We start from the raw sequence: 25,521 nt of genomic DNA on the forward strand, positions 1-25,521 counted from the left end.
TATGTGTGGCCTTCACCTACACAATACATGTGTGCCAATATGTACTCCAGAGGCCAGTGTATGTAATAGTGGTATATGGCCCTATATTAATGAGTCTGGGGGGGGATGCACCATAGATAACCTAGGCTGTTACAACATGTGGGGGTATCATGGGTGAGAGGCCTTAAGGTATCTGGATGTACAGTACCATACATGTCACCTATCTTGACATTGCGTACATAACGTGAGTTACTGCAGGCCTACCGACTGTTCTGTGTGCCAATGTGCCTGTGATGGTGTCAGTTATGCCTTGTTATGTAACAGTTATATCCCATTTGGTCAGCTGAAGACTCTACCACATAGCGATTGTGTACAGAGTGTAGATAGAGGCTGCTGGACTATTTACCTGCATCACTTACCATTGATTGTGTGGTATCCTGTGGCCCAGTCCGTCCTTACTAATGTACGATTTGAAGGGCTTGGCCTAGACAGCAACAGTTGTGGACCTTTCCAGACTACTGTATTAGTATAACTGTTTCACAGTTGCATTACTGTGTTGATATGGATGTCAGTGTCTGAACAGGTATATGACATGGCATGTAATTCTGTAATAGTACACATATAAAGGTATTCCATTTCTGCAAACCTGTGTGTGGTGTTTATCCTATGACATCTCTGTGGGTATATGTTGCAGGCAAAAAATGTCATTTATATGGGTGGGCATCCAATGTCCAGTTGTTTGGGTGTTCACCGTAGGCATAGTGAGTGTACCATATTGTGTGTGCCTACTACATAAGTATCCTACTGTACATATGTATGTATGTGTAAGTGTAGCCACATGTATATCTATATACATATGTATATATATATATATATATATATATATATATATGTATATATATATATATATATATATATATATATACATATATGTATATATATATATATATATATATATATATATATATATATATGTTACCAGTCAGCATGTAAAAATGATGATAATTATCACTAATAACAAATAAACTCTGTGACACAAATGCATTCCAAATGAATTCAAACTGACTTGAAGAGAAAATACCAGGGACTCCTGTATTATTTAGCTCTTTCGTCTTCTTTATTATCATGACTTCTTCAGAAAAACATGTGTCATTATTAAACGAAACCATTTAATCATTGTTTAAATACAATATTTGAGCTGTTTATTTAAATTACCAACACAGTTCTTAACCAATAATACTGTGATTCCAGTGGTCCTGCAAGGTGCTGTGTGCATCTTCATTAGACAAAACTTTAGTCATTAGGAGAGGAACCTGTAGTGCCATGTGTATACAATGGTCATGTGTTACCCATATACCTGATTTAGACATTTCTATTAGGTATCGTGTGCATACCGGGCAACCTTGTGTACCACGTATGATTTGCGATACCTAAAAATACAACCGTTGGTGTAAACAAAGTCACCCGTGAAGTCTATTTTTATTACCAGGGGAACATTCATCCCAAGCAGGAAGACCCAAAAATTGGGTGACTTTCCTTGCAGTAACACCATGTCTACACAGGTAAGCATGGCTGTGTTCATATGTGCCTGGACTACAGCGTGTGGAAGACCGAAGATACTTAGGTCGGGACAAGGTACAAGATGAGTCCCGAGGGGAGGAGGAGTGGAGGGTGGGCAAAGTGTGGTGGTGTAGTAGCTACGGGCTGGTAACCAGAGAAGGGATGGTGGCTGTGTGTGTGCAGCAGGGTGGGGGGGGGACTGTGGGTATAGAAATATGGGTTGAGGAGAGGCTGGGTTGGACGGACCTGTGATGGATGGTCCACCTAGTGGGTGGGGAGAGGGAAATGAAATATAAGAGAATAACAAATAAATGAAATTAAATTTAAATCCCTATTTAAATAAAACAAATAAAATACAATCAACTTGGTAGTGTATTGCAGGGTGGACATGTCTGGCTGTGGGGGGGGGGGGTTATGCCAATTTGTACCAGACGTATATTGTTTGGGGCCTCCCAACCCCATTAACGGTACTTGTGGACATATATGTTTCTGTTAATGTACCATTGCTGTCTACAGACGTATGTCCATATATACTTATATAGGTATATATGTTTGCTTACATATTTATAACTATGTCCGCATATACCTACGGAGATATATATCTGCATACATATATGTAACCTGCTGTGTATATGTGGACATATAGGTGTTGACGTATATATGTGTGGATGTCGGCATTTGCATGTATATATGTTCATATATATTTTATATATATATATATATATATATATATATATATATATATATATATATATATATATATATATATAGATAGATATATATATATATATATATATACAGATATATATATATATATATATATATATATATATATATATATATATATAGATAGATAGATCTGCATATATAGATATGTAGTATCTGTTTAGATATTAATATATTTACACACACACACACACACACACACACACACACACACACACACATACATCTAGATGTTGAAATACATTCTCTGTACTGTTGCATGACTGGACTGGGTGTTATGTTACTGACAACATCAAATTTATGTATATCTGGCATGGCTTAGTGGTAGAGTATGGTGTGCATGGTCCTGGGTTTGAGCCTTGTAGAGGCTGTTTATTTTGTTGCTGTGCAGAACACAGGCCGTTGGATACTGAGTGATTAAGGCACTTTAAAGCAGTTGTAAGTGGGTTTGCGTGCTGGTAAGCACTGCTAACTTCCTGTTACAGTTTCTTATACTCAGCTTCTACATTGCTCAACTTAAACATGCTTACTAGTGCTTACATATGCTTACTACTGCTTATTTATACTTAAACCTGCTTACTAGTGCCTTATTCATTATGACACTGACACTTCACATGTGCATTTTCTGCAGTAGCCCAGTTCATAAATATATGTTATTTAGTGGGTTTTACAACAAAAATATTGGTTATAACGTGCTTTGCCATGTAAAATAGACTGTGCTGCAGTGGGACTCAAACCTGCAATGCCTGCTCATTAGACAAATACTCTGTCCACTACACTATCGCTGTGCTGCTTCATTTGCATATATCTTCCTTGTTATCCTCTTCAGCCTTTTAAGCTGCTTTAACTGTAGCTAAGCAATGAGCACACCCATGCACCTACGGTTAGCTGTACTCAGATTTAAAAACAAAAATAATAAAAGTGTTTCTCCATTTCATTTTTATGTACTGTTGCTATTGTACACATGGGGGACTGTTGTTGGGAGATATGCAGACACCTATGAGTGGTCTGGCTCATTTATTACCACTTTCTGCTGTTCTACATTGCAGGGGTGTATTTATTCTGAGAGGTCGGCTCTCAGACAAGCCCCCTGCACTCGTACATGCTCCGTGTAAGCCTAGGAGCTCGGGCAGTGCACCTTATTAATATGCATGCAGCGTTGCCGTCCTGCTCCTAAACGGGCGCTTCCATGCAAGACTAAGCTAGTCCTGCTCAGCAGTTTAGTAAATGCGGGGGTTAGTGTTTGACTTGGTAGTTGTCACTGGAGCAGTAAGAGATCTTTGGGCTCTTTCTAAGCCACATGAAAGAGATTTAGGTAAATTTAGTATGGAAGGAATTCAAGATGTGAAGAAGTTAATCATGCTGTCTTCTTTGGATTTTTCAGGAAGCCCATATATTTGCAAGCTATTTCTTGTAGATCTATTTTCCAGGTCATCTAACTTGTTCACAAAGATGCATTTTGTTTTAATAATAATTCAGTTTAATGCTTTTCTTCAGAAAGGCTGTCTTCCATATCATTGTGAGATTCTTCTATAGCTGTAATCTGGGGTTTTGTTGCATAATTATTTCTTGCAGTTTTTCCATTTGATCCAGTTTATTATCTATTTTGTTGATTTTAAGTGAAAGGTCTTGAATGTTAGACAGTAAAGTTTGCAGTTCTGTTTTAACTGAAGAATCCTGTGAATTGTTTTTGTTATGGCTCATTCTGAACAGCTGAGATGTCTGTATCTTGTCCAGTTGAAGGTGACAGGAATTTTGAAATGTCAGAAGATAACAAGTCCCAAGGTAGTCTTCCAAAGTATTTAGTAGAAGTTTAGTATAAAAATAATCAGTCATCTACCACTTAAAACTTAAAATTCCTGTCAGAAATAGTGTTTAGATAGAAGAGCTAAGTAACTGTGCTGTTACCAAGCCACCATCTTGGCCACGCCCCAAGTGATGTAAGTCTTCATGGATTAAAAGCTATTATACAATTACCCCCCCATTAATATTCCAAAACGTGCATGCTGATTGGCCAGCGTGCCTGTTGTAAATCCCACAATATACCAACAGATAAAGGCCGGTCGCCCAGACTTTTTTCCGTTGGTATAAAGTCCTCAAAACATTTTTTTTAAACTAATAAAAAAAAAAAAAGAAACGGAGCAACGGAGACTTTCTTTTCTCCATTGCTTCCATTTCAAAGCATTGATGTACTGGGTATGCATGGGATGGAAGTCCCATACACATGCTCAGTACATCAAAACAGGGAAGCAGTGTACCATAACCAGTGAAAGAACAGTAATGTGCAGTTAAACAAAGACATTATTTAAGAAAAGTAAGTATTTTTTTCTTAAATAATGTCATTGTATAATAGCAGTAACTGACTCTGTGGTTGTGGTATACTGAAATTTACCCAGGGTTGGCTTTATTTAATCACTTGGGTTTCACCCTCTTGATTAAACCACACTAGCCATGGGTAAATCTTCAGTATACCCCACCACGCTGTTGGTTATTCCTTTACTACTAAATACAGTTATGATATGCTGTTTCTTTGTTTTGTTATCATAACTGGATAGTAAGATGCGAAGAAACAAATATTTGCTTTACATAAGTCATATTTCAGAGATGAACTGTCATGCATGCAAGGCAGTAATGGATAAGAATAACAAATTCATCACAACCACTTAGCTGAGACGTCAGATAATTTTAAAGTTAAATCTCATCTAGTCCTGTCTAAATGCAATGAAAGAATTAGAGACATAATGCACTGGACTAATGTATACATATACATTTAAAAAATGGTACAAATCTGTGATCTCTGTCATATTTTCAGAAAACAAAGCTGCAAAGAGTAAACAATTCCATGTGAAATTCCTTTGCTACCGTTGTATATGGACTTTGGCTTATTTCAATGCAATAATCTCAACTTCTTGCTGTGTGTTGACAGTAACTAAATGTATCTGAAACTGATTCATCTATAAGACACTAAAGCCAGTATTCTGACCATTGTGCTGAAATGGATTTTTCCTACACATAGTGCACCAAAACAGGTTAAGTCTGGAGATGATCTATATGCCAGGAATTTCAAGTCTTTTTTTCAGACAATGTAAGTTTCTGCACATTATGCTTGTTTCAAAATACCTACAATTCAAAAGTGAAATTGAACATAGCATCCAGACATTTAAAAGTATCCTGTAGAAAAATTGTTTACCGAGGGAGTTGGACTAAGTACAACTCCTTAAATACTGGAATAGACCTTTGAAAGATGTGTGGGACAAAGAATCCCATATAATTTTCTCTAATAGTTTCAGAAAGGAGACAAACAGTAGTAAAGCTTCTTTGAAGGCAATAGGAAATAATAGTAGCTCGATTATAAAATAACTAAGTGTCTTTAACTCCAAAGAAAGGAAAAAAAACACTAAGGATGATGTTGGGGCTGAGTTTTGGTCAGAAATCAAAAGATACATGCACACTAATGGCTCGAAACACACAGCTAAAAAAGGGATAATATGTAACTCTATGATTACGACAATTGCAGACATTTACTTAAATAGTTATAAGAGTTTCCTGAAATCTCATCAAATAGCTGGGGTCAGGACTTCTGCTACTGAAACTCATTCTAAGACTAGCACACAGCCTGCGAGGGATCTACTTCATGCTGTTATTAATAAAACCATTAGTTTGGTGATGTACTCTGACAAAGAAATCTTCATATGTTCTAAGACTATATCTATTATGTATGATACTCTAGGCTTGCAAAGAACATAGAGTTCATAAATATATATAGTTCATACTGCTGTTCAATGTAATAGAACACATTGGAATGTCATAGTGTCATATGATTCCGGAGACTGCCACGGAGTAGGTATATCTCTGAAATGTATGCATGTAAAAGTTTATCTAGAGATGACATTGTAATGTATAGTGCAGTGCCTCTTTATGCATCCCATTAGTAATGTGATGTCATATATTTCCTACTTTGTCATTTGTAACGTCACAGAGAATTCTGACTCTCAGTAATGAATTGTGTAGTTCAACAGACTCATAGATTATGTTTTAAATGAGTGAAACCATGTAGATTTAGTATAATGGTTAAGGTCTTCACCTCATAAATACAAGTTACAGGGTTTGATTGGCTAGGCTTAAAAATGGCCTTTCAAGGCAGTTAGTCTAATATCCAGCTTTACGAGTAGAGCTTACACAGACTCTGCATCAACCTGCTGTGAGGGAAAGGTTAGGTGTTTCTGCTTTCTTGTATTTTCTGCTGTTTTATCGCCTTCCTCTATTTTGTATATTGTAATTCATTTCCTTACACTGCGCTGTACTTGTATTTTGCTTTTAACTTCACATTTAAACTAGGAAAGAGACCGCAGCTGTGTCTCTTGAGTCACACAGAAATTAAGTTCTTCTGTCTTTCTAGTTGCCTACCATTATGTTAATCTGACCGCATATCCCCTTCCCTCTCCCCTTTCACTGGCTGTTGTAAGTAAGCACGACATTATCATTTTGTGAAATAATTTCCCTTCAAGTAATTACATTTATTGGCCATCCCACTTTATTCCATAGAACCAAAATACCAAGTGTTCGCCCCTTTCAATCTATCTTGCTCTTTTAAAATTAGTGGCTCTCCACTTAGATAGCTAAAGCTTAAGTTAACCCCTCTTTCATATCTAACTGCTTAGGGCACAATGCAGCTATTGAGATCCATTGATCCATCCAGCCACAACCCCTTTTCTGAGTTTTGTACATGGGCTCAGGGTGTCAATTCAATAGTGACAATCATCTAGAGCCAAGGTTTACACTGCTGGGTGGCTGGCTCTGCTGCAGCAATTCTTCCACAACACACACTCACATGCACACTCATGTCTCTGGCCAATTTAGAGTGCTCAATCCACCTACTGCATGTCTTTGGAATGTGGGACAAAACCAGAGCACCCAAAGAAAATCCACATAAACACATGGAGGACATGCAGATTCCACACAGAAGGCACCCTAGTCAAGGATCAAACTGAGGAACCTCTTGCTGTATGGTTGACAACACTATTCGCTGTACCACTGTGCCACCACAGCTCTGAGGATATTAACCCATTTTTCCATCTTACCTTTAAAATCTGCAACATCTACTCCAAGACCACCAATTACTGGGGAGCCCACATTCTGCTTCTGAGTAGTCATCTTGAGAGTTGTGCTTCTGTTATGCTCCTGGTAAGAGAAGTAGCATAGAACATTATTACATGGGAACTGCTGGTCACTGGAAAACCTAATAACTGCTTCATAGGTGCCAGTTTTGAATTTATGCGTATATTTTGCTTCTGGTGAGAGAAGAAGCAGAGAGCATAGATTCCTGACTCTTTCTGGTAGGGCAGCGAGCATCTGTGCTTGACTTACCTGATTGGTCTAGTTGCTATATAAGGGATCTACCAGGAAAAGGCTATAACAAGCCTACAGACCCTTAGATCATCTGGGACAAGACAGTAGATCTTGGTCACCAAACAGGATATGGCCTGCATTTTATCTTGGGACTGGTGTTATTGTTTTCCTTCTGGTGAGAGAAAAAGCATTGTATCCCAGCAGAGTGAAGCTGTGGTGAAACCAACACTAGTAGTAGTGAGGGAGTAGCCATTCAGATGACTCTCCTCTTTTCATCTTTCTTGACAAGCTAATTCTTTCTTTTCAGTAAGTACTGTTTGATTTGCTTCTAACTTCAGGATATCTGCATAAATACTTTATCCATAAATCATCCGGCTCTACTTATTAGTTTCCCCTCAAGTGTTTGGTAGTGCTCTGTATAGCTACAGACACCTTGAGTTTTTCCCATAAATGCACCATTGAAATTTCACCAATACCTAGTTGCACATAGAACAACTAGTTTGCAGTGTCCAGTACTGCCCCCAGAGTTGCATACAGGGTACTAATAATATTACTATATATTCTCACTCTAGCTGTCTAATCAATAAAAAAGAGTCTGTTGCCATGGATATGAACTTTTCCACTGTCTCCATTACTTGGTGGATATGGGGATCATGAGCCAATGTAGAAATCGCCTCATGTTTACTGATAGCCAGTTAATTCTCAAACAAACTGATATGGTATGTGAGAGATATATTTATACAATGTCACTGGAGGCAAAGCTCTCACATAAAAGCACTCCTAATGTCAATAAGGTTGTCAGTAGTACACGTTACATCCATCACACACAATCCAGAGCAGACACATAGACCCATATATGCTGAGGCACTTAAATGTAACCTTCCTAAACCCCAAAGACCTCCTAGATGAAGCACAAATAACAAACACCCTCAGTAACGTCAAATGCACTCTTTCAAAACAGCACCTACATCAACACATACAGCCACATCTTATGGAACTTCTACTTCTAAACCCAAAAGGAAAGCCACCACAAAATCCAACATTTTAGTCATTGGAGACTGCATTGTAAGACACACTGATGTCCATCTCACCAGGCTGAGTAAGGAGAAAGTCATGGTCAGTTGCTTATCAGGGGACAGGGTCCACCACATTATGCACACACTTAGGTCAATGGACCATAAGTTCCAATATGTCTCAGTGATAGTCCATGTGGGTGTAAATGACCTGAGATGTACCTCCCTAGATGATATGAAGAGAGACATCATGGAGCTTTCAGAATATGTGTACCAGGCTAGTATGAGCCTAGCATTAACAGCATTTTACCTTGTCCAAGGATGGTGCCACAATATGAACAAAGGATGATTAATTTTAATAACTGGCTGAGTTTCTGGTGTCATTCTAAGTAGTTGCAATATTTGTCAGCATGGAAGGAGCTGCTTTGCCAGGGATGGTCTGCACCTCTCCCCTCTAGGCTTTCTAATATTAGATAAAACATTGTCCTTCCCCCATAGTGCCTTTTTAGGTAATGCCAAAGTGAAAGTACTTCCGACATGGCAAATCACAACCAAGGAAAGCTAAAGGTGTTACTGCTCAGTGCCAGGAGTCTAAACAAAAAAACTCTACTCCCTAGAAGATCTCTTCACCCTAGAGAATGCTGACATCTGTGTGGTCACTGACACATGGTTTAAATCCATGGAGAGCACACCAACAGTGCAAGGCTGCAATGCTTTCCACACATTTAGACAAGCTACTACACAGACAAGGACTAAAGGTGAAAGTGTCTCAATTTAAATAAAAATAAATATACCTCAAGTCTGGTCAAACAGGACAATGCACTTGAAATTCTCCATGTTCAAATCACCATAGGCAAAATCCGGTACACATCTTTGCAAGCTATAGGTCCCCCTCTATGACCTAGGAAAACTATACCATGCATTTAAACTTATTGGAAACAATCACTATCCAATCCAACACCATATTCATGGGTGAAATGAACCAGCAAGCCTGACCAACTCCAGAAAGGAAGCCACAAAGTTCTAAGAGCTACCAAATACTTTATTTTATTCAAACAAACTGGGTTAACCACAGGAGTTCACAGTTTGCTTTTTGTCTGAAGTGGACAGTACATACTTCATCAGAACATGAAGAAAAAATCCTAAAATCACTTTATACACTAGTCGGTTAAGTGAACCAGTTTATCAAATAATTAAATAAAGAAATGATTAAATATATCAATTTAAGAATGAAGACAATTCAGACTGTGGTGCGACCATTTTTCCAAAACATTTTACAAAATCCCCAGGATTCACGAAGCCTCCGTGTAAGAGTTATAACTCTTACATGGAGGCTGCAGTTAAACTGAGTGATGTCAGCATGCTCTGCATATTCATGAGAGCATGCTGAATCACAGCTAAGTCGAACACGGCCGTGTAAGACAGTAGGGGGCGTGTCCGTAGGCTGAGCCCTGCAAGCGGACACGCCCCCAGAAGATTAAAAGTGCCCAAAGTAGACACCCACAACAGAGTCCACGGAAATGTGAATAAACACAACACAACACATGCCCCTACAGACTATTAAACATAAAACAATCTAAATGAACATGTCAAATTTTTTTTAAATTGTAAAGATGTTTAACCGTGAGTGCGCTGCTTTGGCGTGCCGTAGCGCAGCTACAGTTAGCAGTCAATGGGAAAGCATATAAGAACTAAATATGCAAAACAATCCAGGAAGCAATAGCGAAGCGGTAGAGATGCTGGCTGCAGAGCAGGCATTCATGGTTCGAGCCCCCACAACACAAATTTTTTTTTCGCAAAATAAGCAGGAAACAAGTCCCTGACACATATATGTACACATAAAACCAGAATATATGTAAAATGCAATGTAATAGCCTATTTATATTGAATAAATGTGAGCTAAGAAATGAATATAAACTGCCAGATGTGCCCATAGCTGAGCTACAGTTCAACAGAGTGAGGTTATGTGCCCGTAGATAAGCATTGGTTTAACTGGTGCAAAATGAGTGCCTGTAGCCGAGCAGTGGTTTACCACGCTAAATATATGTGCCCCTAATTGAGCTAAGCGGCATATGCGTGCCAATAGCCAAATGAGTGTTAAACCGGCGTACCCCGTTTGAAAACGAGCTAACCGACGGGCAATGGTGAGCAAGCCGTATCCAAAATGCCTTTACACAGACACTCCCCTCAACATGTCTAGACAGTCATGAAAAATAAAAAGCAGTGGCCAGGTTCGAACCCAGGATACTATACACCATAGTCAAGGTACAGAACCACTAAGCCATGACAGCAGTACCTAGAAATGCAATATCAGCTCATATATAGGAATGAATACAAACTACAGCATGACAATGCAGGTTTACTGAAGTTGATACAATTCCAAACTGGCCAATCACAGATATGCGGGAAAACGGACTATATAAGCCCCATAGGCGGAATACACAGCATAAACAATTGTAGAACAGACCTGCAGTTAGAATGTCAGGTGTAGGTGAGGGTAGTCTTGAGCGCAGAGGTGGGGTGTTGAGGAGTCCAGGTACATGGCCTGGCTCCTAGTCCACAACCATGAGGCCCAACTCATGCAGGGCCAGGTCCTCTGGGGAGCGTACAAGGCTGAGGCGTGGGACCAGTTGGCTCATGAACTCACCAGTGCCACAGGAATTCCTAGGACAGGTGAGCAGGTCCGTCACCACCATGCGGACCTGAAGAGACGTAAGCAGGACCAACTGAACCGTTGGATCCAGGAGGCCCGGCAATCACCCAACGCCCCACCACTGAGTAAGTATCAATTAATTATGTTTGTAGAAAGTTAAACTACCTGAAATCATGGAGATGTGTATTCCAATATTACTTCATTTATATTACAGCTGCAGGTGTCCGTTCTGCGAACCGCAGAGCCTATGCCGATAGGCTGGTGCGGTTGCGCCACCAGGCAGGTCAGTAATCCACTACTAGTAACTGTAAAGATATATAAATGTATGACAGTCAGCATAAGAGTGCAGTGTAGCCAGGAAGGAATTAAATCTGCAAGTCACAGTGTGAAAGTGTATGCAAGTATTGCTTGATTACAACAGTTCCCAGCCTGTAAGTTGAAACTAATCATGAGACTGTCCAACACATATTTTGAAATAAAACTGCCCTGCCTGTAAGAAAATAGTACACAACCTGCAGCAGCAGGTAAAGTATAGCTGCAGAAGAGGATGAAATCACATGTGTGAAATATATCCCTGTGGAAATACTGAAACATGACAGAAGTGAGAGTGCTGGAAAGAACTGTAATAACTACTGTTAAAACATGTCAATAAAGCCTAGAAGTACCAGTCTGAATAGTAACATGAAAGCAAGTGAGTGAGTGTGAGAAAGTGTCAGGAATACAGCACTACAGTAGTAATAACCCCTGAATAAACTATACTGCAGTCAGGACATAATTAAATGCATGTGAGACTCAGAACCAAACCGAAACATCTGTTCAAAGTGTTGCTGCATGTGGAATGTGTACACCAAAATCTGGATATGTTGCTCCCAGTCTGAAATATGCAGATAGGATGACTGTCTGATATACCAAACATCCACACCTGTCTACAAGTATAGAAAGCACAGTTAACAGGATGATGTATCTGCACAAAGTTCGATATGAATCGTGTATGAACAGCAATAAAATGTAGAGTTATGTTGTAGTAACAGTCCCATCTGTAAGGTTAAGTAGTTAACATATAGGACACTGTAGTTAGAACAGTAGTGTGTATATAACTGTAGCTATTAGAAATGTACAGCATATGTGGTTGTATTCGAAGGTGTTAATAATATGTTTGATTTATCCCACCCTCTAACCATCTATAACCCATTCCACGGGAAAATGGTATGTGCAATCACAATTACCACCCCTGGACATCTGTCCTGTTGGGTCATATATATTTGCATGTCTGTTGATGCATCCGCCCCGTTCATACATCCACACCTGATGGCCTGTTGCCATCAATCAACCCTGCATGTTGTTGGACTGTGTATTACTGTTCAAATTATGCATGTGCTATGCACGCTGTTCAATGGTGTGAATAACTGGGTGTTTGGTTAATGGGAATACTAATGCATGCTGTTACAACTAACTGTGAATGGTATTTATATGTCACTAACCCAAACTGTCATGACATAATGCAAAACATAGAACGACAGGGAAGGCGGGTTCCGCCGGACCCACCTCTCCCACCTCAGCTGGCGAGTGCACCTGGCACTAGTGCCCAGTCCAGACCCTCCTCCGGTGGCCCTGTGCTACCTGCGGGTGGAAGCGCTGCAGGGGATGGGGCTCGCCCCCCCTCTGCAAGTGTGGCCGGAGGAGATCCACCACTCACCCTCCGTAGCGTCCGGACTGTGGTGCGTAGGGAGATTCGGGACTCTGTCCTTGAGCCCCTACGCCAGCTCGAGGCACGGGTGGCGCAACTAATGGGCATGCCCGTTGCCCCGCCTACACAGCCCCCAGCACAGCCCCGTCCTGGGCAGTGAAGGAACAGTGGCAACTGCCTATGGGTGGGGATATCAGTTCCACTGTTGCCATCTGTGGGCTCATGGGCTCTGGACATCCAAACCTCCATCCCCGTCAATTGTGTAACCCCCCCACACGTGTCATACACCGCCCCTGTATGCATCTTGTTTGTCTTGTCTGTTAACCTACCCAACCTACCTCCCCAGCTGTACCGACTACCTTCACCTGACATACCACTCTCACCTGAAAAAAAAAAAAAAAAAAAAAAAGGCACTCTGTACCCACAAAAAAATTACGCCCCATACATAGCTGCCCATTCCACACACATGTCTACTGGACATGGAACCCATCAATTCCAATTGGCTGTACAACAGGTATTATTGTTGTCCTGACACCTCTCTCAGGGGTGGAAGGTTTCAAATGTCACACCAAATTACATACATATGCACAGCTGTTGCTGCTGAAGAAATGGGCAGCTATGGGCCTTACCTACATCCCTCCTGCACATCCCAAGCTTGTTTCCCTACTGTCTTACCCTCTTTGTGACCCCTTTTTCACCACTTTCCTGTCTCCCCGTTTTCTTTTCTTTCAAAGAAAATAGCGGTGTGCAAGAAGAGTAAGCACGTTTAAGCGGTTGTAAGCGGGTGTGCGCTTGTGTGCACGGAGCTAACTGCCAGTGCGCATGCGTGAGCTCCGCGCAAACCAGCGCTAACCCGGTTACAACTGCTTAAAAGTGCCTTAGTCACTTTGATTGACAGGTCCTGTACTCAGTTCCAAAGAAAAATAAAATTCCACTATGAGTCCCGAACCCAGGACCTTGGCAACTATAGTCTGCATGATTTACCACTAAGCCATGACTCTTATATTGAAACACTGTGCTAAAGTAAATATATCATTTAACAGTAGGAATGAATGTAAAGGGAATATAGATGTGTAGTACACAAAGCATGACATTTAGAATCACAGACAAAACTGGTGGATTTCCATAATAGTAGTGTGTGAACAGAAACAGCCATGCTAGTTGGAAGCTAGTAGGTAATAATGTCACCATAGCACCTTGCAAGACACACACATACTCATAGCAGGATAAGCACTGCCCATACCCCACAACCTCCTACAGGAACACATCCGGACCAAGTAATAAAATATGTGGAGCAAAGGCCCAAAACCAGGGACACATTACAAATAAAGTTACAACAAATGCAGACAGTTCAGAAAGTAACAGGGTCTACACCTTGTGGGATGTTTGGAAGGGTATGCAGTCTGGAACTTGAATGTTTGTCACCATATTCTGACTTGAGCCCAGACTGACTTGCCAGATAAAGGTGTGCATGAGATAATGACCAAATTATGAGGCAGAAATGTGGACAGCCTGCAAATATCTGTACACATGACGGGTCCAACACCACCATATTTGAATAGTTAAGAACCCAGACATAGCAACAGTGAATGTCTTACAGGGATGCCCCACAGACCCCATGTGAAATGTACAAACAGTAGGCAGAAAGGTGTAACACATACAATGGTAACTATGGAGTCCGGAAAGTATTCACCACTCGCATGGCAGAAAAAGTGTAGTAATACATATGCTCATGCTAACCCACAGTCACAACTGCAGCATACCAGACATTTTAATGGGTGTACCCCACTGATATGTACCATTCCATGAGGCACATAACTGATGAACCTGAAAGCCTCTGGGGCCTGCTCAGCAGCATACTCACATACCCTAATAGATGTCAAGGCCCACACCATGGCCAGACCACACTGCATGCTGTAACACCCTAGCAGATATAGCAAGCATTCCAGGGTGTGAATGTACATGGAAAATAGGAAAGCTACAGCAGCACACTACAGTCAAGACACCTAGCAGGCACACCAGTACTGACAGTAAAGGGCAACTATTGAAGCCTTAGCAACAGAGTGCAAGCAAAGGTGAAAGGAAAGCACACACACACACACACACACACACACACACACACATTAACAATAGTAGTAGTTGTAGTTGTTAGTGTACATACACAGTCAGTACAGGAAACTGGAGAAATGAATGGAGGAATGTTAATCCACAACCCACCTTGAATCATGAGAGATACCAACCTTTACACTCACAGAATGTTGTCCACAGCATAACAGCATGGTCCCTGCCCTTAACATCTGAAAGGGCTACGCCTATTTCACACACCCTTTTATAGCACAGTTCTGAAATCACAGTGAGAACTGCAATCAGTACACAACAGGCTGCATGCAATTAGCAAATGCTGGCTAACAATTGGTGCAGAGGCCATCACATGGGCATATGCAGATACCTACAAAAGTATGCTGTACTCCATGTCCACGCATGCAATACTTTCATTGCACCCTGAGAGAGAAAGAGAGACAGAGAGAGAGAGAGAGAGATAGAGAGGACTAGACTGCAACTAAGCAGATGGAAACGAATCCCTCAGCAACAGCTACCTGGAAGCTGACAACTGTGAAGTGGAGCAGCAGGACAGAGAGCCAGACAGTAGCAGAAGCAGCTGTGACAAACACAGGTACTGTAAAGTAATACTATAAAGGTGTACATACTGTGAACCCTCCATATGTGTCATTGGTCTGTATCCATATGTATATGAAGATGTGTAAAGGGCAGGAGACATACAGCACCTATCAGTGAAGGCTGTACATACATTTGTATGTGTGAGCATCTATGTGCACATATAAATGTTGTTTGATTGTAGGTTGTACTGCCATGTACAAATTAGGTTACACAGCTATGTATGTTTAGCAGTATGTTAGTGTGTGTATACAGTAAGGTAGACAAATATGCTGATATACCTGTCTAACATATGGCTATGTATGCATGTCAACATATGTATGTGTATATATATATATATATATATATATATATATATATATATATACATATGATATGCATATATGTATACATACATAGAGAGAGAGATGTAGGACTACATAGACAGATGTCGATAGAATATTGTAGCAACATATCTATGTAATGCACACATGCAGAGATAGATATATGTAGATACATATACATAGACAGACTGATCTGACCACCTACAGGTATGATTGTATATGATGACCTGCAACACAGCCTGCCCCCTGTCGCCCACACCCCTCTGCACCCTCCACATCTACAGCAGAATATGTACATCAATATATATATATGTGCAAATGTATACAGACATATTTACACATATATATATATCTATATACATATAGACATATCTTAATACATATATATATGTATAGAGAGAGAGAGAGAGATGTATATTGAGTCTGAGTAAGGCACATGTGTACAGATGTATTGCAACAGGTGCCTGGTGACAAAGGCATGGAGTGAACACCAGTGTCAAATCCGGAGTAACATACCACATTCCAGATCACCTACACCAGTAACCACCATATATGTGAGTGTCCGCCCACCACTGCATGTGTCAGGGGTGGGCAGGGTCAGACATGTGTACAATAGTGGCCCCAATGATATTCACAGTGGCACACTATCCCTGGAATAGCTGCATATGGTATGTGTCCGCAGACATGGTGAGTCAGGCATGGACATGTAGGTCGGTGTACCCCACAGCACATAATGGATGCCATGGTATGGACCTCACATGACAGCAACAGATATGGAGAAGGACACAGTGACATGTACAACACTGTGACAATGCACCCAAACACAGTACCAATGCACAGTGACTGACAACACCACAGAGTACACATATGCTACCCACGTAGAGGTTACCACCCCCAGATGCACATATGGAGGTCACACCCATGACAGATGTCCAACAACCATTGCAACACCACCCACCATCCACAACCTAAATGTCTGCTGTGTGTCGTCTGTGCCACTGCAATAGTGTGCACATGTGTAGGTATGGGTTCCAACTCACAGATAGGACACACCCTGCAACAAACCACACAGTGTTAAGAAGCGAGACTCCCCATGTGTACATGTCACACATACCCCTGCTGAATGTTAGTCAGATAGGTAATATGCCATATGAGTCACCCTGTGTAACTGTGTGACGGCAGCAGGTACCATCACACCACATGTGTCACAATGGTCAGGTTAGCAGAACAGTACGCTGCTGTAGACACAGGGGCAGTAGCATATTGTATAGTATTGTATTACAATGTCATGTATTGTGTTGTATTGCATTGGTATGGTGAGGTGCCTCCTTCATGGAGTGGAACCACTGGTGCTGTGCGCCAGTGTACAGGTACATACCCTGTAGTCAAGGTAGTGTAACATAGCACTTCTATATGTGTGTTTAGCTCCTGTCAGAGGTTATGTAGCATGCAACTGGGGATACCAGCAGGTCCCATCCATGTCGTGTATTCTGCTGACCTGCGGGTGTCTCTCACCTGGACATCTGTGATGACTTGGAGGTTAGGGTCAGCTGGGATAACTATGCCTTATTACAGGGGAGAGGGCGTGGTGACACCTGCACTGAACCTGTCCGCCACAATGTCGTCTAGCTGTGGTGTCAGTGAAATATGTGTTGTGTACTACCTATGGGCATAGAGGATGGCTCCTGACCAGGTCGCTAACATAACTCAGGTAGGCCTCCTGGTCATCTGTAGTGTCACGCTTGACGTCTCACTCAACATTGCCCATGTAGTCAGTATGATGGGAAATAGATCCTTACCAGTGCTGCTCAGACATGCCCTCCCTTCAGTGACTGATGCTCTGTCTTGCAGTAGCTTACATCTTCTGTAATACAATCTGTATATGGCTGGGGTCCGCCAGACAGGATGCTGTCCCTTTGTGGATAGTGTCTTGGCCATATATGGGAATGCATGAGCCATGCATTCTTGGAGATGTCTGTAGAAAGCAATTGTGTAGGGGTCAGCATTGTGGGTTGTCTCTGCCACTGGCCCAGTGGGCTGTAAGGATACCATATCACTGTTACAAAGTGTAATGTCTGTATCTGTAATGTTGTGCACTGTAGCCATCTGTGCTGGTGGTGGAGGTGGGATATGTATATCCAGGGCAAGCAGGGTGTGGTCAGCCCACAGTACTCACCGATGTACGCCATACAGTACCTAGATACAAACCCCCAGAGTGAGGAGGTGCTCCTGACCTGAATTGGTGTTCTGACTGCTGGTGTTTGGTAGTATGTCGTACGGAGCCTGGCAGGTACTGTTGCACAGTTGCTGGCCGAGCACTGATACCTGGCCATCTACATGTGTATCCACCAATAGACAGACAGATGCTACATATGTGAGATATGTGGTATCATAACAGTCAAGTAGCATGCGTAGTATGTGTGCCAAAGTCTGCTGACATATATTGCTGATACCAGGTTATCTTCTTTCTCAGGTACATGGCCCACCCAAGGCATCCCACCTACTCTGCGGCTGAGGATGAGGAGATACACCAGAGCCTGGTGTGGGACTATGCAACACTCTTTTCCCACACCAGCCAGAATCAGCAGGTGAGGGCTGCACTGTGGCAGGACCTTGTCCGTCGGGTAAATGATATAGGCATGCATAATAGGACATATGAGCAGGTACGACATCACTGCAGTGATTTGATCAGACATGTCCGTCAGCGTGCATCAGATATCCACAGGCAACAGGTCGCGACAGGTGGTGGGGTGGCTACACATCCCCCACTCACCAGACTGAAGGGACTACTCCTGAGTGTAGTGGCTCCAGTCCACCTGCAACAATAACAGCAGCAAACATGCATCATGATGGAGGCTGGAGCCACACAGCAGCAGGACAGTGAACGTGCAGGTAATATGTCATATGTGTAGTTGACTGTTGTGTACACTGGTAGTCAATGCATGTGTGTGGTGTGTCCTTGGTTCGTAGCTGCCACCATAGTATTTAATGTGCAAGCGTGATATCCTCAATATTAGCTGCAGACCTGTGAAAGGCGACTGTTGTACTCCTGACCTGTATCATACTCAGTAACATTGGCACAGTTGTGCCCACTAACATTAGTTTCCTCATGTCTGCAGGACCCTCTGGTATCACTGCATTGCAGCCTATCCATGCTGGTGAGTGTCTATTTACAATACCTGTAAAAGTGTTGATAGTAATAGTACTATTTGGCACACTTAGTAGTGCTCTTTGTATGCATGTAGGTGTGTCTGTGTCTGTGTGTCGATATCACGCATACTCAGTACTGTACAATTGTGTGAAACTGTGTGCATGTGTGCATGTGTGCATGTGTGCATGTGTGCATGTGTGCACCTGTGCATGTGTGCATGTGTGCATGTGTGCATGTGTGCATGTGTGCATGTGTGCATGTGTGCATGTGTGCACCTGTGCACGTCTGCATGTGTGCATGTGTGCATGTGTGCATGTGTGCATGTGTGCACGTGTGCATGTGTGCATGTGTGCATGTGTGCATGTGTGCACCTGTGCATGTGTGCATGTGTGCATGTGTGCACCTGTGCATGTGTGCATCGCTGGTAATGTGTAGACATTGTAAACTGTGTTTCCTGTTTCCTTCCCACAGGTTCTGTTGCTGCTCTGGTGTCATATAGCAGGGAACCTGAGTCAGGTGCCGTGGGTACTGATAATGATGACATTGGTGTAATGGCACAGGAAGGTATGCCAGGGTCCGCCATTGGTCAGCCAATTGACAGTACACAGCTGTCGACCCCATCAATGCGCACAGTTATCCTGCCAATACACCCCTTGTCACCACTATCCCTAGGTGATGGACAGCATACAGTGGGCATTGACCAGGGTAATGTGGTATCTGCGGCACATGCTTCCCCACACAGCAGCCATGGGCATGGCCCAGATATGGTACCACACAGACAGATGTCCAGGGGTTCTCGTGGGAGCATCCATGGGCATACTGCCCCTGTCAGACGTGCCCACAGAGGTCTTACAACCTCAGCTATGTTTCGGACTGTCATGCAGGCACAGTCACGTATGGAACGGTACACCAGACAGGGTCTGAGGGAGCTGGCAGCATGTCGCACAGCCATGACTGACAGTATGCGTGACATTGCGGCCGCCATCCGTGATTTCACCGATGTCGTAGACAGACATTGTGGGGACATATTAGACCGGTTCCACAACTACATGTCCATGAGCCAGGGTGATGGTGGGCGGTTGAGGCGTCGACGTGGCCGTATGCCAGCAACAGCAGCAGCTGGCAGTCGGCGGACGACAACAGGGCGTGGCTGCCCCGTAGTGCCAGCAGCAGCCCCAGCAATGCTGGGTCTGTGCTGTCATCAGACCGCCCCAGGAGACCACGTGCACGTGGCTCTGGCCAGGCCTGACAGGGATCTGTGTCCAGTCAACGAACACCTGCTTCTGATGACAGTACCCAGTCTGGGTTGGTACCGGATACGGTCTGTAGCACCCCTGCAAGGCACAGGTACTGTGTCCGTGGCCAGAGACACTGATCTGTATGACCTGGCAGGTACAGTCTGTGGCTGTCCACAAACACCAGTATATGGCAGCCATGAGGTGGAACTGTGTGCATCCATACACACATGCAAATCGACAACACCTAGGGCTACCGCATACACGCACACACTGCATCAACATTGTCCCACCTTCTACTGCTGTCCCTCACCAACACACATACACATACATGTCAATTGGTGGTATGGGTGGCTGACCCAGGCATACCAAGTTCACACCCTGTGCATATGATGAAACTGTGCCACCTCCTGCATTCTGTAACAACTGTGCAGGTACAGGTTAACATGTTGCTGATGCACAGGGTGACCACATAGATGTGTAGTAATAGTATCATGTTGTTAACAGTACTGTGTGCTGAATTAATTGTGGGTATATCACAGCATGCCTGATGCAGTATTTGTGTGATTGTCATGTCCTGTTGTCTACACCCATGGTAAGTACCATAGTGTATCATCTGCACATGTTGGCATACTGGTGGTAATGATGTCAACAGCAGGCTACATACATAGGTAGCACAGGGATGGGTAATGAATGTAGTAATACACAATGATGGACATGTAAATTGCAAGTGGCATGTTGCCCACACTAGACTCTGCAATGCAGATGTGTGAGGATGTTGATATGTGTGCAGAACTACACAACTGGTACAGGACACACAGGAGCACACTAGCACTGCATGCACATATCTCATACCATGCTAGACAGCACCAACACACATAACTAACTGTCACAGGAGGGAGAGTCCCCATATATGTCAGGGATACTGTGGTGGCAGGCCAGGGAGCATACATCCTACTAAGTATAGCACCACTGAGAGAAGGCTCGGTGTCTGTTATTTGACATGTGTATTACTGCAGGTATGGGCACATGGGTTTCTATCCAGTTATTGTACATCCTGACAGTACATGCATGTTCCGTACACTTGTGTGCACTGAGACTGGACCCTAGCCATCTGACCAGTGTATTTCCATGTACATGTGCATAGCGCCTGCATATTTGCAGTGTTACCTTATGGAACTGGTACAGCTTGTTTGTTGTACAATGGACTACATGGAGCCCTGTTCACTGTATCTTTGTTTGCATGCATGTTTGCTTGCAATTACCCTGGAATACCGATCACACCTGCAATGCATAGTTATAGAGCTTCTGTGGACTCCTAGTGCCATCTGCATAGCCTACTATATGTATGGTCATGTCCCACTTGACAGGTTGCCACTATTTGACCTGTTCACATGTACATTGCCTGTGACACAGTGCATATGACCTGCCTGGCATGTGTCCACGTGAGCAGTCATATATGCTACTGCTAAGTAGTCACAGGCACTACACCTTCACACATTCATCTCCTGTTGAACTACCTGCTTTGCTAGGGACAGCCTGCACCTGTCACCCCTGGCCTATCAGATATTGGCAAAGCCTCTTGCTACCCCCATAGTGCCTATGTTAGGCAGGGCTCACATGACAAACCCACCTTCATAGGTATCACAAGGGATAAGACACTAAGAGCAATGCTACCCAACGCCAGATGTCTAAACCTCCAGATGCATGCACCCAAAACACTCCTTGGCATGGGAAACATAGATATCTGTGCAGTAACAGATGCCTGGTTCAGGGCTACTGAGAGCACACCAGCACTACCGGGTGTAACCGGTTGATTTCTTTGCTACAGTCACCAAGGCCATTGCCGAGGGAAGGTGGTTCACACAGCCTACCTGGACCTTGCAAACGCCTTAACAATACCCCACTTGGGCATTCTAGGAAGCTCACCAGCTTAAATATAAGCCCCTATGTCACTAGATGGATTGCACAGTGGCTCAAGAACAGAACCCACATGGTTAGCATTGCTGGAGCCATGCCAGACCCCATAACAGTTACAGGTTGTGTCCCAGAAGGCTCAGTCCTGGGACCCTCTTGTTTGGTACATATTTATTGGAGGTACAGGCCAACACGGATGAACTGTGGCTGTCCAAATATGCAGATGACTGCAAACTGGACACCATAATCGACTCCCCAGCTGACACAAGCATCTTCCAAAGGGGCATCATAGCAACAGACAACTTGTGCCAGAGCCATGGCCGTCTGCTGAACAGTGTGTAGAAGGGGAATGTGCATCCTGTAGTCTGTTCACCTAGTTGCCAAAAGGGACATTGTCCTCACACACACTAACCCCCCTCAGCCAAAAACACACACTTGCCAATTGCAGGATTCAAACCCCTATCTGACTGTTATGACACGTGAGACGGGCACATTAGCAGAGCACACTATTTGCATTACTGGGGGTTTTCTCTTCCCCTGCTATACTTATAGAGTGCTGACATCATCAGTGTTTAGAAAAGGGAATGGGCATCCTGTAGTGTCTTATCCTATTTACCAAAAGGGACACTTCCCTCACACACTAAACCCCGCCAGACAAACACTTGCCATTCACAGGATTCAAACCCCTACCTAACTATGTTATGACACTTGGGACGGACGCATTAGCGGAGCGCGCTATTCGCATTACTGGGAGGTTTCCTTTCTCCTGCTGTACTTATAGGGTGCTGACATCATCGGTGTTTAGAAAAGGGGATGGGCATCCTGTAGTCTGTTCACCTAGTTTCCAAAAGGGACATTTCTCTCACACACTAACCCCCCTCAGACAAACACACACACTTGCCATTCACAGGATTCAAACCCCTACCTAACTATGTTATGACACTTGAGACAGATGCATTAGCAGAATGCGCTATTCGGATTACTGGGATGTTTCCTTTCTCCTGCTGTACTTATAGGGTGCTGACATCATCGGTGTTTAGAAAAGGGGATGGGCATCCTGTAGTCTGTTCACCTAGTTGCCAAAAGGGACATTTCCCTCACACACTAACCCCTCTCAGACAAACACACACACTTGCCATTCACAGGATTCAAACCCCTACCTAACTATGTTATGACACTTGAGACGGACGCATTAGCAGAGCGCGCTATTCGCATTACTGGGAGGTTTCCTTTCTCCTGCTGTACTTATAGGGTGCTGACATCATCGGTGTTTAGAAAAGGGAGTGGGCATCCTGTAGTCTGTTCACCTAGTTGCCAAAAGGGACATTTCCCTCACACACTAACCCCTCTCAGACAAACACACACACTTGCCATTCACAGGATTCAAACCCCTACCTAACTATGTTATGACACTTGAGAGGGACGCATTAGCAGAGCGCGCTATTCGCATTACTGAGAGGTTTCCTTTCCCCTGCTGTACTTATAGGGTGCTGACATCATCGGTGTTTAGAAAGGGGATGGGCATCCTGAAGTCTGTTCACCTAGTTGCCAAAAGGGACATTTCCCTTACACACTAACCCCTCTCAGACAAACACACACACTTGCTATTCACAGGATTCAAACCCCTACCTAACTATGTTATGACACTTGAGACGGACGCATTAGCAGAGCACGCTATTCGCATTACTGGGAGGTTTCCTTTCTCCTGCTGTACTTATAGGGTGCTGACATCATCGGTGTTTAGAAAAGGGGATGGGCATCCTGTAGTCTGTTCACCTAGTTTCCAAAAGGGACATTTCCCTCACACACTAACCCCTCTCAGACAAACACACACACTTGCCATTCACAGGATTCAAACCCCTACCTAACTATGTTATGACACTTGAGACGGATGCATTAGCAGAGCGCGCTATTCGGATTACTGGGAAGTTTCATTTCTCCTGTTGTACTTATAGGGTGCTGACATCATCTGTGTTTGGAAAAGGGAATGTGCATCCTGTGGGGAGGCAAACACCAAGCACACTATGGCTAAGCTGTCATTCCCTAGGGCAAACAGCCTAGTGTTGACCTCTACACCATTATGTTTAATTGTCAAATGCACATTATTTGTTGCTGATAGACTGTTTGCATATCTTTATTGCCATAGCATTCCCTGTTGGTATGAACAACTTCTGCATCTGTGGAAAATGTTTGCATATGGGAGGGATCCACTATATCACGTATGTCTCTGTAGTCATTTAACTGTGTGCACTGGGCAGACTGCTGTAATGTGGTTGGTTCCTGGCATAACACATAATAATACCAGATATGTGTGTCCAACTGCTAAACCAAGATTTGGACTAAGTGTGTGAGCATGCCCAGTTCAGCCTTCCCATGGCATGTTGTCAAAGTGTGTGAGCATGCCCAGTGTGATTATTCCATATGTTGGACTCTGCAGCCCACCACATTTGTGGATGTGTGTGAACTTCACAAACTAAGTGTGTGAGCATGCCCAGTTCAGCCTTCCCATGGCATGTTGTCAAAGTGTGTGAGCATGCCCAGTGTGAGCATTCCATATGTTGGACTCTGCAGCCCACCACATTTGTGGATGTGTGTGAACTTCACAAACTATCACCCGTTTATGGTTGTGGGTTGTGTGTCATGTTGTGTAGTTACTGTACAACTGCTTTGTGTGTGAACACAACAGGATTATACTGTGCCTGCAGTGTTTGCATGGGATACTTTGCATACAGTTGTCAACATCCTTTCACACTGACCTAACACTGTAGTACTGTATAGTGTACTGGTAGTACTTTGACTGTGGTGGACAGTAACCTGGGCTTTACTGCTATCACTGCTTTACATTTCGATAGTGGGCACAACAGCCTGGTTGGGGCCAGTTGTGTACATCTGACCATGTTGCATTCTGTTCAGATATGAACTACTTACACCAGGCTTGTCCAACATTGTTAGTGTATTCCATAACATAGGTGTACAATTGCAAACACTAGCGATGTGCCCTAGTCCATGTCTAATGCAAGTTGGAGAGTGTGTTTGTCCTTCAACACACATTGTAAGAGGAGTTTGCCATGACATATGTCATGGTTAGTATACTGTGCCTCTGTCTACCTGTCACATGACAGTGATACCCAGGATAAACCTACCATCTCCCGTCCACCCATCAGGATTCCTATTGAGGAAGATTGATAAGTGACTCTATGGGTAGCCTGTGCTGAGGGTTCACTCATGGGTATGAGTGGCTTCTGTGTTATG

This window comes from Protopterus annectens, chromosome 5.part1, assembly GCF_019279795.1.
Source record: "Protopterus annectens isolate FY-2018-M chromosome 5.part1, PAN1.0, whole genome shotgun sequence".
NCBI lineage: Eukaryota > Metazoa > Chordata > Ceratodontiformes > Protopteridae > Protopterus > Protopterus annectens.